Source organism: Camponotus floridanus, unplaced genomic scaffold (assembly GCF_003227725.1).
Source record: "Camponotus floridanus strain SB8 unplaced genomic scaffold, Cflo_v7.5 scaffold16, whole genome shotgun sequence".
Lineage (NCBI taxonomy): Eukaryota > Metazoa > Arthropoda > Insecta > Hymenoptera > Formicidae > Camponotus > Camponotus floridanus.
The window spans coordinates 310,313-323,528 of NW_020229281.1; the positions used below are offsets into that span (position 1 = coordinate 310,313).

Consider the following 13,216-nt stretch of genomic DNA (forward strand, 5'->3'; position numbering starts at 1 on the left):
TTCTAACGCGACAATAATTTATCAAGTTCCTTTCGCTATCATCAATTGATTATATGTCTCGTGGAGACATAAATCTCTATTGCGAGACATTACATACATACATTAAATTTCACATACAATGATGTTAATTCACACAAAGTATATATTACATATTCCACGCTAGTCTATATATTACATTATATACTGTGTCGCCATTCGCAATTATTTCACGGCCGAGACGAAAGGTAAATTTTTGACAATAAAGATAAAGTTGGCGAGATGGCTGCGCCATATCCTACAAACACGCATTGTCGGGGATTTATCACCCGCGTGGAAATAAATGCTCCAATTCTATCGCAGCGACGTCGCGAGAGCGACGAGGCGAGACGCACGGGACTATTTCCATCAACAAGCCGACGTCTCGCGACCATTTCTCGAAATACGAACGAGACTCCGATTACATCTAAACGACCCCGAGAGGCACAAGGGAGGCATCGCGCTCGGCGAAACGGCGTGCTCGAGTCGCTCGCCACCGCCGCTTCGCTTCGCTTCGCGACTTTTTAGGTTACCTTGAATTGCGCCGGCTTAACCTGCGCAATACGATAGCGCGTTGGGTAACTGGCTGGTTAGCCACCGACACCGAATTTCAGACCGCCTCTGGACTTGGAACACGACGACGAACGGGACGAGGTTTGCGTCGCGAGAACGATCGGCGAGAAAAAAATGAGAATCGAAACGGAAAAGGGAGCCGGGAACCGAACTGCGCACAGCAACCCGGGGAGAAGAAGGCGCTCTCGCAGATGCGGTACGTAACGGCACGAAACGGAACGGCACGGAACGGAACGGAACGGAACGGCACGGCACGCCACACGCCACAGCGGCGCTCGCTCGCTCGAGGGCGCTGGGGCTGATGTTTTCGGTAGCGTTAATAGCGCGAGAGCCCGTCTTCTTTCTCTCTCGCGACCGCGCGCGCGGACAGGCGGACCCGTTTCCAACTCGTTTTCGGCGGCGGCGACGAGACCGATTGAAAACCAATCGTTATTAACGTCCGCGTTCGCAAGTGTTGCACTTTCTACGCGCTTTATTCCTTGCCTGCGATTTCTCTTCATCGCTCGATTATATCGGAATATATCGGAAAAATGCAGGAAAAATGTGCAAGAGCGTATTTCGATTGTTACATCTATCTGCGCATCTTTCGCGACATGTTATGTGGGTAAATGTCTCAATATTTGAATGAGAATCGGTTGAAATTTGAAAATCATGTCTTATTAATTTAGTATATTGTGTGTAATCTGTGTATTTTATTGTCTACTTTTTAATATCATTTTTTATCTTTTACATGTGTCAAATATTGAAAGATGAAATATTAATGAGACAGACTTGTATGTGACATAGAAACGTGTAAATGAAGGACAGTGATTGGAAAATGATCATTACTGTTCGCGAAAGTGTTGCACGCAAAAAAAACATTCTCTCTTTTCTCTAGTATATTTGTTGCTAATATATTCCCTAGTGTAACATCACGTACTCTAGTAATAAATGCACGTGAGAAAGCGTAATTAATATTTAATTTTGAAATGTGCTAGCTTTTAAAATTACGCTAATATTGCAATTATGCAGGATGCGTCATAAATTGATGGAGAACAAAAGGAACGAAAAGATTATCGCAAAGCTATTATAATTCAAAATTCACACTTATTTAAATACACGAGTACATTAGTTGTGTGTTTAAGAATTGAAATGTTAGTTATATTTTATTAAATTACTTTAACGTTATTAATCAAAGGAACGTTGACAGTTTTATAGAAACATGGAGTTTTATCAAATCATGAATTGAAGAAAGCCAACTAACAAGTGGCGCCCTCACACGAATGTCATGGATCATCTCACAATTATCGGAATGGCACTTTGACAAAGATTCACAGATGACAGATCTTTTATTAATTTAAACTTATCGTGTCTTTAGATGCATTAATTTTTTTCTTTAGGCTTAGCTTTGTTACATTTAGTTACTTACTAAAATACTTACTAAAATACTTTTACTATTAATTTCAACTCTACGACCTTATTATCTTAGACATTTCAGTTACGTTTTTATATAGTTTTATTATTATCAATTTATAATTTTTTAATTTTAATTTTCCCTTCATTAGCTTGGACCTTGTAACCTTCAACTTTAAATCTAATTTAAATTTTTGTTATATCGTTAATTTTATAACTTATGTTTTGCGTGGATTTTTATTGTCTTGATACTTTTAATTATTATAATTATTAAAGAATGATGCGAAATTATATCAATTAACAATTTGCAATTTTTACATATACTTTAGCTTTCAAGTATACTTTAATAAAAACGATAATACAAGTCGGTTTTCTTCTTCTCTCCTCTCATCATGGAAAATAAACTTATTAAATATATATGTACAAGTGGAGTACTGTGTAATCGTTCCGAGTGAACTATCTCGTGGCAATGAGATAGTTCTAAATGCAATGTCTTCATTCGACAAATATTCGCATGCCATGATTCAAATGTCGCATCAAATGGATAAGGTAATATTGACGTACAATATTGCAGTTGCTACAATGCAAATAAAAATCGTTATACAGAATATATTTCGAAATTTTAATTTTACATGCAGACGACTTGAAAAAAAATATAATATCCTTGAAATAAAAGAGTACAAAGAGAAAATAACGAAAATAAAGTTGTATTTTCTTTTCATTGTAATGTGTTTATCCTAACTTGAATTTTTTTGCGCGTTCTCTATTCTATCCTTTCAATTTCCGTATTTCATTTATATTCGTATACGATAGTTTTTCTTTCATCTTTTATTGTTTTTATCGTCGGTTATTTAATCTTTTGTTTTAATTTCTTTTTTTTATTTATATACAATATTTTGTGGAATATATTTGTACAGAGCCGCTGAATTTTGGAATTTGTGAGTGCTTACACGCATTACACATATACAGTAACTTAAGATGACGTGCGTAATCGGAAATGTAGTACGCGTAAGGAAGGCTATGGAAAACGAGATCGCTGCTGGCCTCAGCGAAAGCGAGCTACGAGGACGCGACACTAACGCTACGAACTCTGCCGAGCCAAGCACTTTGACTTGGGCACATGTTGTGCCAACTCAGCGAAAACGTAAGCTCCTATCATCGAGAAGAGGAGAGGAGGGCGAGATTAAGCCCTTGTTCGACAGCTGGTAGCGTATATCACGCATTATGTATATGCGCCGCTCAACTGCATCAAGGAAGTATACTTTGGAAAGAAAAAAAAAAAAGGAGTGTGTACGCGCGCGCGCAAAAAGTGACAGGTAAATTAATCGCTCTGTAATAATCGTCATAAACAAATATTATAATACTATTATAAATACAATGGTTTAATTACATTGTAGTGTATTATATATGCACTTGTATAATTAATAAACCAAGATGTGTTTTTGTTTATGATGTGTATATACATGTATTGAAAACTTTTGATCCGAAACCGATACACAATATATATCGTATACTCTAAATAAACAATAGTGCTTTATATATTTTTTTAGTCGAATTTTTTTATAAAAAAATAACATAAATTACTTGATGATTAGCAATAAGATTTAAATTAAATATAATTTCTCGCTCTCAAGTCTCGTGTAGATGTATATACTTCTCGATATTTAAGAATGACATGCTTCTATAATTTGGATTAGTAAGTAAAGAATATACGATCCCTTAAATGGGACGCCTCGACCAAGTGGTTAAACTCAACCCTTCGACTTAATCCCGGTATGCAACAGAGCCTTTCGATTCAGAGAGACAAAGACGGACAGATCAGTGCTTAGAGGACGAAGAGGGGATGCGAAGGACAAAAGCGGAGGTGGGAATACAGGGGAGTGAGTGGAGTTACGAACGGGATGGGGCGCGCTATGAGGGCGAAGTTATCCAATTATTGTCTAACCTGGGAGCAACTTTACTTGGCGGAGAACCCGTGGATGGGGTAGGGATGGAAGGGAAAAGCTCGGTCCTGCCGGGTCCCCCCATCCTCCACAATCGAGCCACGATAAAGTAAAGTTTGTTTCAAAACTTGCCGTTCTCGCGGGAAGGGAAGGAGGGGGAGAGAGAGAGAAAGAGAGAAAAGTGACTGGATTTTTGTTAGTGACACGTAAAATTCAAACAACTTTGCTTTTCAATAATTGAAGCGAGTTTTTTTTACACGATCGAGATGTAATCGATAAATGTACAGAGAAAGAAGTGCATTTATTGGGAGTTTTCGCTTGTCTCGAATATCAATTCTTGTGTTTCGCGGTTTAAAGTCTATTTATTATTTATTTTATCAACTTACATTGATATAGTCTACAACAATTTCTAGATTTTCAAAAATAAACCATAAAGATTTCTAAAGATAATTTGTCAAAATGGTTTTTAAATTTTGTAAAATTTATTAATATCTTTATAATTTATCAATATGCAGTGCGTATTTTTTTCAACGAAAACTTGCACATCTTGTCGGATCATTATCAATGAAGAATTGGCATTTTTATCAAAACAGACGCCGCCATGTATTACATTATGTTTTCGGACGAGTTAATTCTTTGATTAAATTGCTAATACAGGAAACATTACTATTTATAATTTGCTTGTGTTTAGAAATTTTGTACATCTTCGCAAGATTCCTTATAAACAATGAAATTATACAATATTGATAAATATATACAAAAATATTAACATTAAATTTGAAAAATTTATAAATTCTCAAACGCTGTCATATCCTGTATTGCTTCTTTTTTCAAACAATGTTTCGCGTGAGAAAGAGATTCTGCTAGGAGGAAGGGTAGAGAAAGAAAAACAAGCGGGGATAAGGAAGTCGTCCAATTATGACGGCGAGTATCGGTGTCGGTAGTTCGGCCATTCTCGTCCTCTTGAGAGGGAGGAAAAGGGATCGCGTGGAGGGGTTGTTGCTCTCTCCGCTCGCCATACTTTCCACCTCCGAGTGAACGGCCAGGGGAAGGGATGAGGGAAGGAGAGGCGACTACTTAAAGTTGGCGGAAAGTTTGGTTCGGCAGCAAAGTTAACTGAGTTAAGTTCTCCGCTCCTAAAGCGAAACTTCGCTGCTTCTCTCCAGCGCCTCCTCCTCCTCCTCCTCCTTCTCCTTCTCCTTCTCGTTGTGCCACTCCTCTCACCTCGTCTCCCCGTTCTCTCTCTCTCTCTATCTTTCTCTCTCTCAAACGATGAGCGGTTTCTCCTCGACATTCCGACCGTTTGTCCAAAGGAATGAATAGTGTGTTTTGGGATTATTGCCTCTTCTTCACGTTCACGACATCCGGTGTGTCTCGCGTTAAAGAGAGAGAGAGGGGGGGAGGAGGGGAAGAGAGAGAAGAAATTGAAAGTCCGCGGGATGTCAGTCATTATAAGCGACCACTTTTGTGCAATCGCAAACATACGCAAACAAGATGCATTGTGAAAAAATATCGTTAATTATATTGGAAATTAGCTATTATTATCTAATGTATTATTTGAAATATAATTTGGGAAAACTGTAACAATTTTCTTTTATTTCACTCTTTAAAAAAATACTAATCTAAAAAAAAAAAATTAGACATTTTCTCAGAGAATGAAATAAATAAAAATGAAAAATAAAATTAATGTATTGAGTTTAATAGATATTGAACGTCCTCGCAGGTTAAATTAATTAAAAGATTACTGCGCCAAAGATCCAAAGTAAAAGTGACTTTTACGACGAAGAAACAGCCCGACGCAGACAATTGCGAATCTGTTGAACTCTGCAAACGCGGTTCGGCGGCCTTGAGGCTGCACTTCTCGCCGCTTTTCTGCACGCATCGACACATATGCCACGCACGTGGCGAGATGCGGACTCTGTCCCTTTTTTCCATCTCTTCTCCTTTTCCTCTCTTTCTCTCTATTCGTATACGTCTCGATCTCTTTCCTTTTCTTTGTCTCCCTCCCCTCCCCTCCCCCTCCCTCCCTCTCGCAAGCGCACATCGATGTAGGTAATACGTGACGCTCTTAGGCTAATCGACTCACCCACTGACTCATTACATCGATTTCTCGAACCGCTGCTGGTGCAAGAATTTCTCGACGAGTTATTAACCCCTTTACCTAGCGTACAATCATGTAGGAAACATATTTCACCAATTTTCGAATATTTGTTGATATAATATATACAATTTATTAAATCTTATCAGTTATAAAATTACAAACAAATACAAAATACAATAAAAATTAATTATATTCAGAAAATGTTAGAATAATGAAAACGAAATAGGATTATATATTCAATCAATGACACGTGCTAATCGCATTTCCATATTAATGTATAATTATAAGGCTTTACGTTTCCGGATATGAAGAATAAAAAGAGAGAAAGATAGAATCATTATGAAAATTAGATTTTATGCCATTCCTCGTATTAGAATGACGTAAGGATATACATTCCTTTCGCTATACAAAGTTGCTGTTGCAAGCTTGTGCAATTCTTGCAATTTGTTTTGGCCAACGATATCGCTACCATAGCATTCTTCGTCAATAAGCTAATATTATCGCGTGCAAAAATGCTTGCGTGTCAAATTTGTTACAAACATCTTCTGTTGACGTTAGTCTGTCGTGATAATTTTTTGTGGATATAACGTAAATTTGAAAAAAATTGATAAATATTAAACGAAAAAGGACTATGAAAAAAGATAGAAATATTATTTTAAAAAATTAATACGAACAAATATATACAGTGAAAGTGTCGCTGCGTAATATTAAAATTATAAATGAATTATATGAAAAATTGATAATGCGCACACAAATATCAATCAGCGATATATCAAACGTAATTAACAGTCGATCGAGTCATTCGCTTCCCACGCGATCAATGAGGCGTTGAAAGCGTAAAGAGGATGAATGAATATACCCAGTGCGTGGCAAACACCTGCGATGGCAATAAAGAGCTAACATTGTACAAAATTTGTAGCAACTTGATAGAAAATAATATTTATATTTTATTTATTAATTTTTTTCTCTCTTATTATCTTCCTTTTTAATTTTAGTTGCTTTTCATTTTATTATTTTTCTTGCTCCATTTTTATATCTATTTTATCTTTAAATCACTCTAAATTTCAAAAAATGTTCTATATAATTCTCTTTTATTATTTCTACTATTTTTTATTATTATATTATTATATTTGAAAATATTACATGTTTTTATTTTTATTTTTTTATTACTTTTATAATAAATTTCTCTTTTCTAAAAGTGGAGAAAAAAATTTCACACCGCGTAAATTGTCCCCATTCATAATATAGGCAGTGTTAAGGATCAAGTGTCATCACTAGCGAGGAACAATGCAGTTGATTTGCAGAGATGCACCGGCTGTACGCGCTATTCATTCGCGGAGAAAGCGCGACGAGTGTATCGGCCTTGTTAAGTTTCAAAGTTACACACACTTGGCGACGTAGAGTTTGCAGCCCCCGTCGCCGATAACCTCGCGCTTTCTACACTTTGAATCAGAATTTTCTGCGCGTCCCTCAAACCTTACAACCAACTTTTCTTACTATACTCGCAACGAAAAAGCTTATCTATACTATAAGTGTAAGCACGTGTTTATAGAATCACTTTTAATCAATTGTAATGTATACAATTCGTCTCTTTTTTTTTAAAAATTACGTTGGAAATGTATTAATTTTATATATTCACATGTATATAATTTTATAAATACATATATATAATTATAATTATTATTGTAATATAAAAATAAATAATGAAATAAAAATATATAGAAATAGAAAGCTAAAAGATTTAAAAAATAACAAATATAAATATAATTAAAATAAAAATAATGTGAAAAATATTAATTTGAGGTAAACTTGTTTATCTCGTTCTAATTTTTAAAATAAATTAAAAAAATATTCAATGGAGAGAAAGAGAGAGAAAAAATCTGAGAGTCCTACATATTTTTACGATGTTGCACTCTCTTGGTGAATCACGTAAAGCACCTGACTTGAGTTTAACGCAACATCTCGACGTTAAATGCTTCGAACTTTTGAATATATGTACCTAACAATAAATGTATATATGTATATGTTTATATATACACAACCTTAAGTGAATATGCAAATTACCATACATCATATACCATGAAATGATTTTGTCTTCTCCATTGAAAGAGGTTTGTCAATTTTCACAACTAATTTTCTAAACTAAGTAATCTTAAATTTCAGAAAAGAAAGATGTCCAATTTCAAATATATATTTTTTAATAAAATTTTAATATAAAACGAGCTTTCTCACGCATACGCATATGCATGCTCGCGTTGAGGAAACAAAAATATAAAACAATTTTCAAATTTTCAAATTATACTGAAAATCTATATATTTAAAAGAATATATCACGAGGAATTTATAAGAAAAAAAACATGTTTTCAAATAATGATATAAAATTGTGTGATTTCGCTACATGAATAATAATCTTTTAATCTCTTTTAAATCTCGAATAATACTTTTTAATCTCCTTTTTCACATCTAATAATTTTCAGACACCCTATATATACATACATACATACACGTGCACGCACGCACGCGCGCGCACACACACACACGCACGCACACACACCCACACACACATTCATATACACAGTTAGCCGCGACGGGTTAGCACAAGTGCGTAAAGCGCGCGAACGGCTGGCCTGAGTAGTTTCACGGAGAGTTTAGTTCCTCCTGGTCGCGGTGTGCCGAGAGATACGGCATCTTGACTCCTAGTAGAGTAGCAGCGGCGTCGAGAGAACGAGAGAGAGAGAGAAAGAGAGAAAGAGAGAGTAAGAGGGAGGGAGGGGGAGGAAGAGAGTGTGGCACAAGCAATGGCCGCGAGACTCGATCGATGTCTCGGCAACTTCCCTCTCTCGCCGCTCAACGCGACACGTCCCTCCTCCATCGTGCCATCGCCATCACAACTCGCCTCATCCCGTTCTCGTCAGCGTTTCCCTTCCCTCCCCCCTCCCCCGCCCCTCCCCTTCCCACCCCATCCCGCCTCATCCCCTTTTCCCAAACCTGCCGCGACTCCACCGAGCATCATCTTCCCCCCTTTCTTCGAACTAAATCCCGGAGAACCGTTCACCGCCACGCCGTTCTCTCGCTCGTCGAGTCTGTTTACAATGGCGATGCGCTACTCCCATTATCCCCGGTGTACTTCACCTTCGGACCGACTGCATCGCGGAACGAACGACGCGGCGGTAACGATGATGACGATTACGAGAAAAGGAACGGATCGACGACGGTCTCCCCGGAGCTGATGTGTAAATCTCGTCCTTTTTAGACGCCATGAGTCTTAAACGAATCTTTTAATCCCTGCGAGTCGCACATTTTCTTGCCCCGTTCCTCCTCGCAATGTCTTATAGTTTTAGTCGTCTCGCTTGAAAAATTCGAAAAAAAGTATATATAATATATATTTACGATTTTTTTGACATCTATCGAAAATGATTCATATATGACGAAAGTGGATGTTTTACTAAAGAAATCTCGAGAAAAGTAAAAATAAAGATTATTATTGCGTTGATATCTATATAATGGTATAATTTTATAGATTAATCAAAGTTTTTATAAAATTCGTAGGGCATTGTTTTCTTAAATCCTTATACCATGATAGTTTGCAAAGTTTTTTTTAAAAAACAACGAAACAATATTGCAAGATCCGCGTTACGAGAACTATATAAGATGTGATTTCTATACCTTCTTCTCTTAATTTATCCCATTATTGAGTTTTTCTCGTGGAAAGAACTCTTCTTTTACGAGGCAGAAAATTATGAGGTGCCATATATAATAAAACCATAACATGATTTTACCATATTTTCTTCACAACGAGATGTAATCACAACTTCGACAGAGTCTCATATGGATTTGTATCATAAAATACTAAAACAGCTGATTATTAATGTCATAAGAAATTCTCAAATTTTGGAATTTTTTTTCTAGAATCAACAATTTATCTAGGTAGAATATTCAAAATGATGGCAAAAGTGTATTAAATATTAATATAAAATTATAAATTGACACGTGCAGTCACTGACACAGGAATATTATTTATTTATTTATAGACACACTCTTATTGTTTCAAGATTAATAATAAAGTATATTAAATATTAATATAAAATTATAAATACAATTGACATGCATTGATTGACACAGGAATATTATTTATTTATTTATAGACACACTCTTATTGTTTCAAGATTAATAATAAAGTATAAAGAATGTAAAATCTATAAAAAATAATAAAGACAGATTATGAAAAAAATGTATATTATAGTATGAATGGATTTTTTTTTCTCACGATGACAAAAATTGTTGCGTCATTCATGGCATGTACATAAATCGCACACGGGAATCCGCTGTCTTTATTGCGTGCTAATAGCATGCGCCGTTATCGGTGTGTCACTTAATATAGCTCACGCGCGATGCAAAGAAACGTGAACAGGAAAGCACTCGGCAGTTTAAATCGGTTGAATAATGTATATCAAATATATATTTCTGCGCGACACGGAATGCGCGAGCAAACGAGAAATGAAGTTTGTTTATTCTCAAACTGCTATTTATCCATTCAATGCCATTATGTTAGTCCAAACTTAGTTATGTGTCTACTGTGTAATTTTAAATTGCATCTAGAAAGGGAGAAATACAGAAACAACAATTACATTATCGCGATCCGAAACTTACGATACGTGTATACAGATTAAAAATTATTTCTAAAAGTTATTTTTAAATTTAATACACTAGATAGTGAGAGAAATAATTATATTTAATTATACAAAATTGTAAGAAATAATATTTATTTTGAAAATATATTTTTATACTTTTTATAAAATTTAAAATTATTTTATTTACGAAAAAAAAAAGTTATATTTTTGTAAAATATTTCGCCGACGACTTGTATTAAAACTGTTACATCCACAATCCAGCGTCTTTCCATCAATTAAAATAATTAAACATCAAAACAACTTTGTGGCCTACTGAGACTCTTGCACACTTTTATTACTTTTATAAAAAAGAAATTAAATTTTATAACGCGTTTTCAGCAATGTAATTTTGTTTTTACAGTGACCTTCTTTGTCAAGATAGAGTATTTCTTCCGCGTGAACGACAAAGACGATCGTTTATTCTCCCTCTTGTTTTACTCGGCCACGCAGACGTAGTGCCGCTACGATCGATTTCCCATAATCCCGATTGCGCGTCGACGATTACGCTTCTGCTCTCTCTCTTGCCGCTAATTAATAATATCAAGATATCCTCTCCCGGCAAAACTTTCAAAAAACTCTGTTGCGTATTTCGCAACTTTGGAAAAGTAAAACTTTAGAAAAATAAAAAAAAATTCAGCTACTTATTTTCGTCCTTTACACTTTGTTCCCGAAACTGACTTATCTCAATAAAAAGTCAATCGCTAATTTAATTAAACGACATACGTCGTTACATTCTTGTTTTACACTTACATACGCGTTATTTGTAAAACAAAAGTGCTGCAATTTTTCGCGAGTTTCCTTTATTAAAAAAAAAAAAATTTCAATTTTTGACGAGAAATATGGCGTCAACGTGATCGAACACCCATGTACAAAAACCGTTCGAATATAGATAGCCGTGTGGAAATGGTGGCCCGTCGGATTGAGAAGCGGCACAGAGAAAGGGAGAGACAGATCGGAGAGAAGGGCGGAGGAGAGGAGGAGCAGGGAAGGGAGAAACTCTCGAACGTTGTAACAGGTGCCCCCACCCATCTAGCTGGCTCGTCCCGGCGCCATGTCTCTCTCTCTCTCCCTTTTCCCCTTTCTCCCCTCTCTCCACCTACTCAGTTCCTTCTCTTTCTATATCTTATAACATTTCCTGTTCCCCACCCCCTCTCCTTGACGCGCTACTTAGCTTCTTTTACGTATAAGCTAGCAAACTGACCTGGCTCAACTATTCGGCCATACTATTATACTATGACGATTCTTCTCACGGCTGTCTTTCTTCTCGCTAGGTTTCGTTTTCGCGCCGGAGCGAGAGTTTTCGACGACGTTGACTTTCGCCTCCGATTTCCGATTCGGTCTCGCCACAAGCGATAGTCTATCTTGCGACCATACTTATTTAGCGTTACAATAAACTCGCTAGGGAGGGTTAAGTACTTTTCAAATTGATCGCAACATCACGACTATAGACAGCGGACGAGGATAAGGAGGAAATGAAATAAAGAAATATATTCTCTTTATATGAGGTGCGATAACATTGGTTTGCATCTCGTAAAGATAAATATTAGTTGTACATTATTGTGCAGTTTATTATATGCATATGCTCCGATTTCTTTATTCCGATGAATCATCGTATGAATCATAATTGTAAGCATCTTGGACGCGCGTTCTTTCCGATAATCGACGCTGCGAAATAGATGTAACAAATAGCAGAGATATTTATACATAATGTACATTAATAATGCCGGATGCACTCGTATTTAATCGGCAAATTTCCCCGCAATGCTCGACTACACGCGTCCTTTCACTCGCATAATTAATTGCGCGGTTCATTACGTTCGCAAAGAGACAAAAACTATCGATGAGCGTCGCTCATGAATGTCATTCCTCGTGAATGCGGACAAAAGCGTTAACGCTACAGAGCCGCGGACACGATTGGCGGTCGCATGTGCGTGCGCGCGCGGTTGGGGAAAAGTGTCCAGCCAGGCGAGGAATTTATGAGGAATCTCGCGTAGGACAGAGATCCGATGGACGGACCCCGTGCGGTCGAATCGGAGATTCGTGTGACGGCGCGACAATGTACCGTGCGGTCGAGCCGAAGACAATCGATGTAACCGGCCGGCTGGTCGGCTGGCTGGCTGGCTGGCTGGCTGGCCGGCCGTGCCTCTCTCTCGCCGCCGCACATCGTCGGTCGGGCACTTGTACGGATCCCGTAAGCGCGCGCGGCCGGACGCGAAGTGTAACGATGTCCCGAGATCGATAATAACCGCCGCCGCGCCGCTCCACGTCGCTCCATTCCGCGTTTTCGTTCGTTCGTTCGGTTCGGTTTGGTTTGGTTTCTCCACCCAAGAACCTTTCTCGCGAGAGACATTTTTTCTCCCACTCTCACCCTCCTCCCCCTCGGCCCCGTGTCGTTCCCCCTCTCGATCCTCGTGCTCTCTCTCTCTCTCTCTCTCTCGTCCTCTCCCCCTCCCCGCGCCCTCGCTCATCCGATTTGACCACGCGCGTCGTAATTGCTCAGCGAAAAATAACGGAAGAGCGAA

General features: G+C 37.4%; 1 protein-coding gene across 3 annotated transcripts in view; it reads right to left on the minus strand.

Annotated features, from left to right (window-relative positions):
- The window catches only part of LOC105251200 (C-terminal-binding protein), a 28,412-nt gene that overhangs the window by 9,074 nt on the left and 6,122 nt on the right, over positions 1–13,216 (minus strand). Inside the window, exon 1 of one of the 3 annotated variants that reach the window (XM_025407080.1) lies at positions 549–847. The exons of the other annotated variants lie outside the window; for them this stretch is intronic. The gene's annotated coding sequence lies outside the window, so the exon portion shown is untranslated. Of the gene's footprint in view, positions 1–548; positions 848–13,216 lie in introns of those variants that run through there. 3 annotated transcript variants of the gene reach the window in all.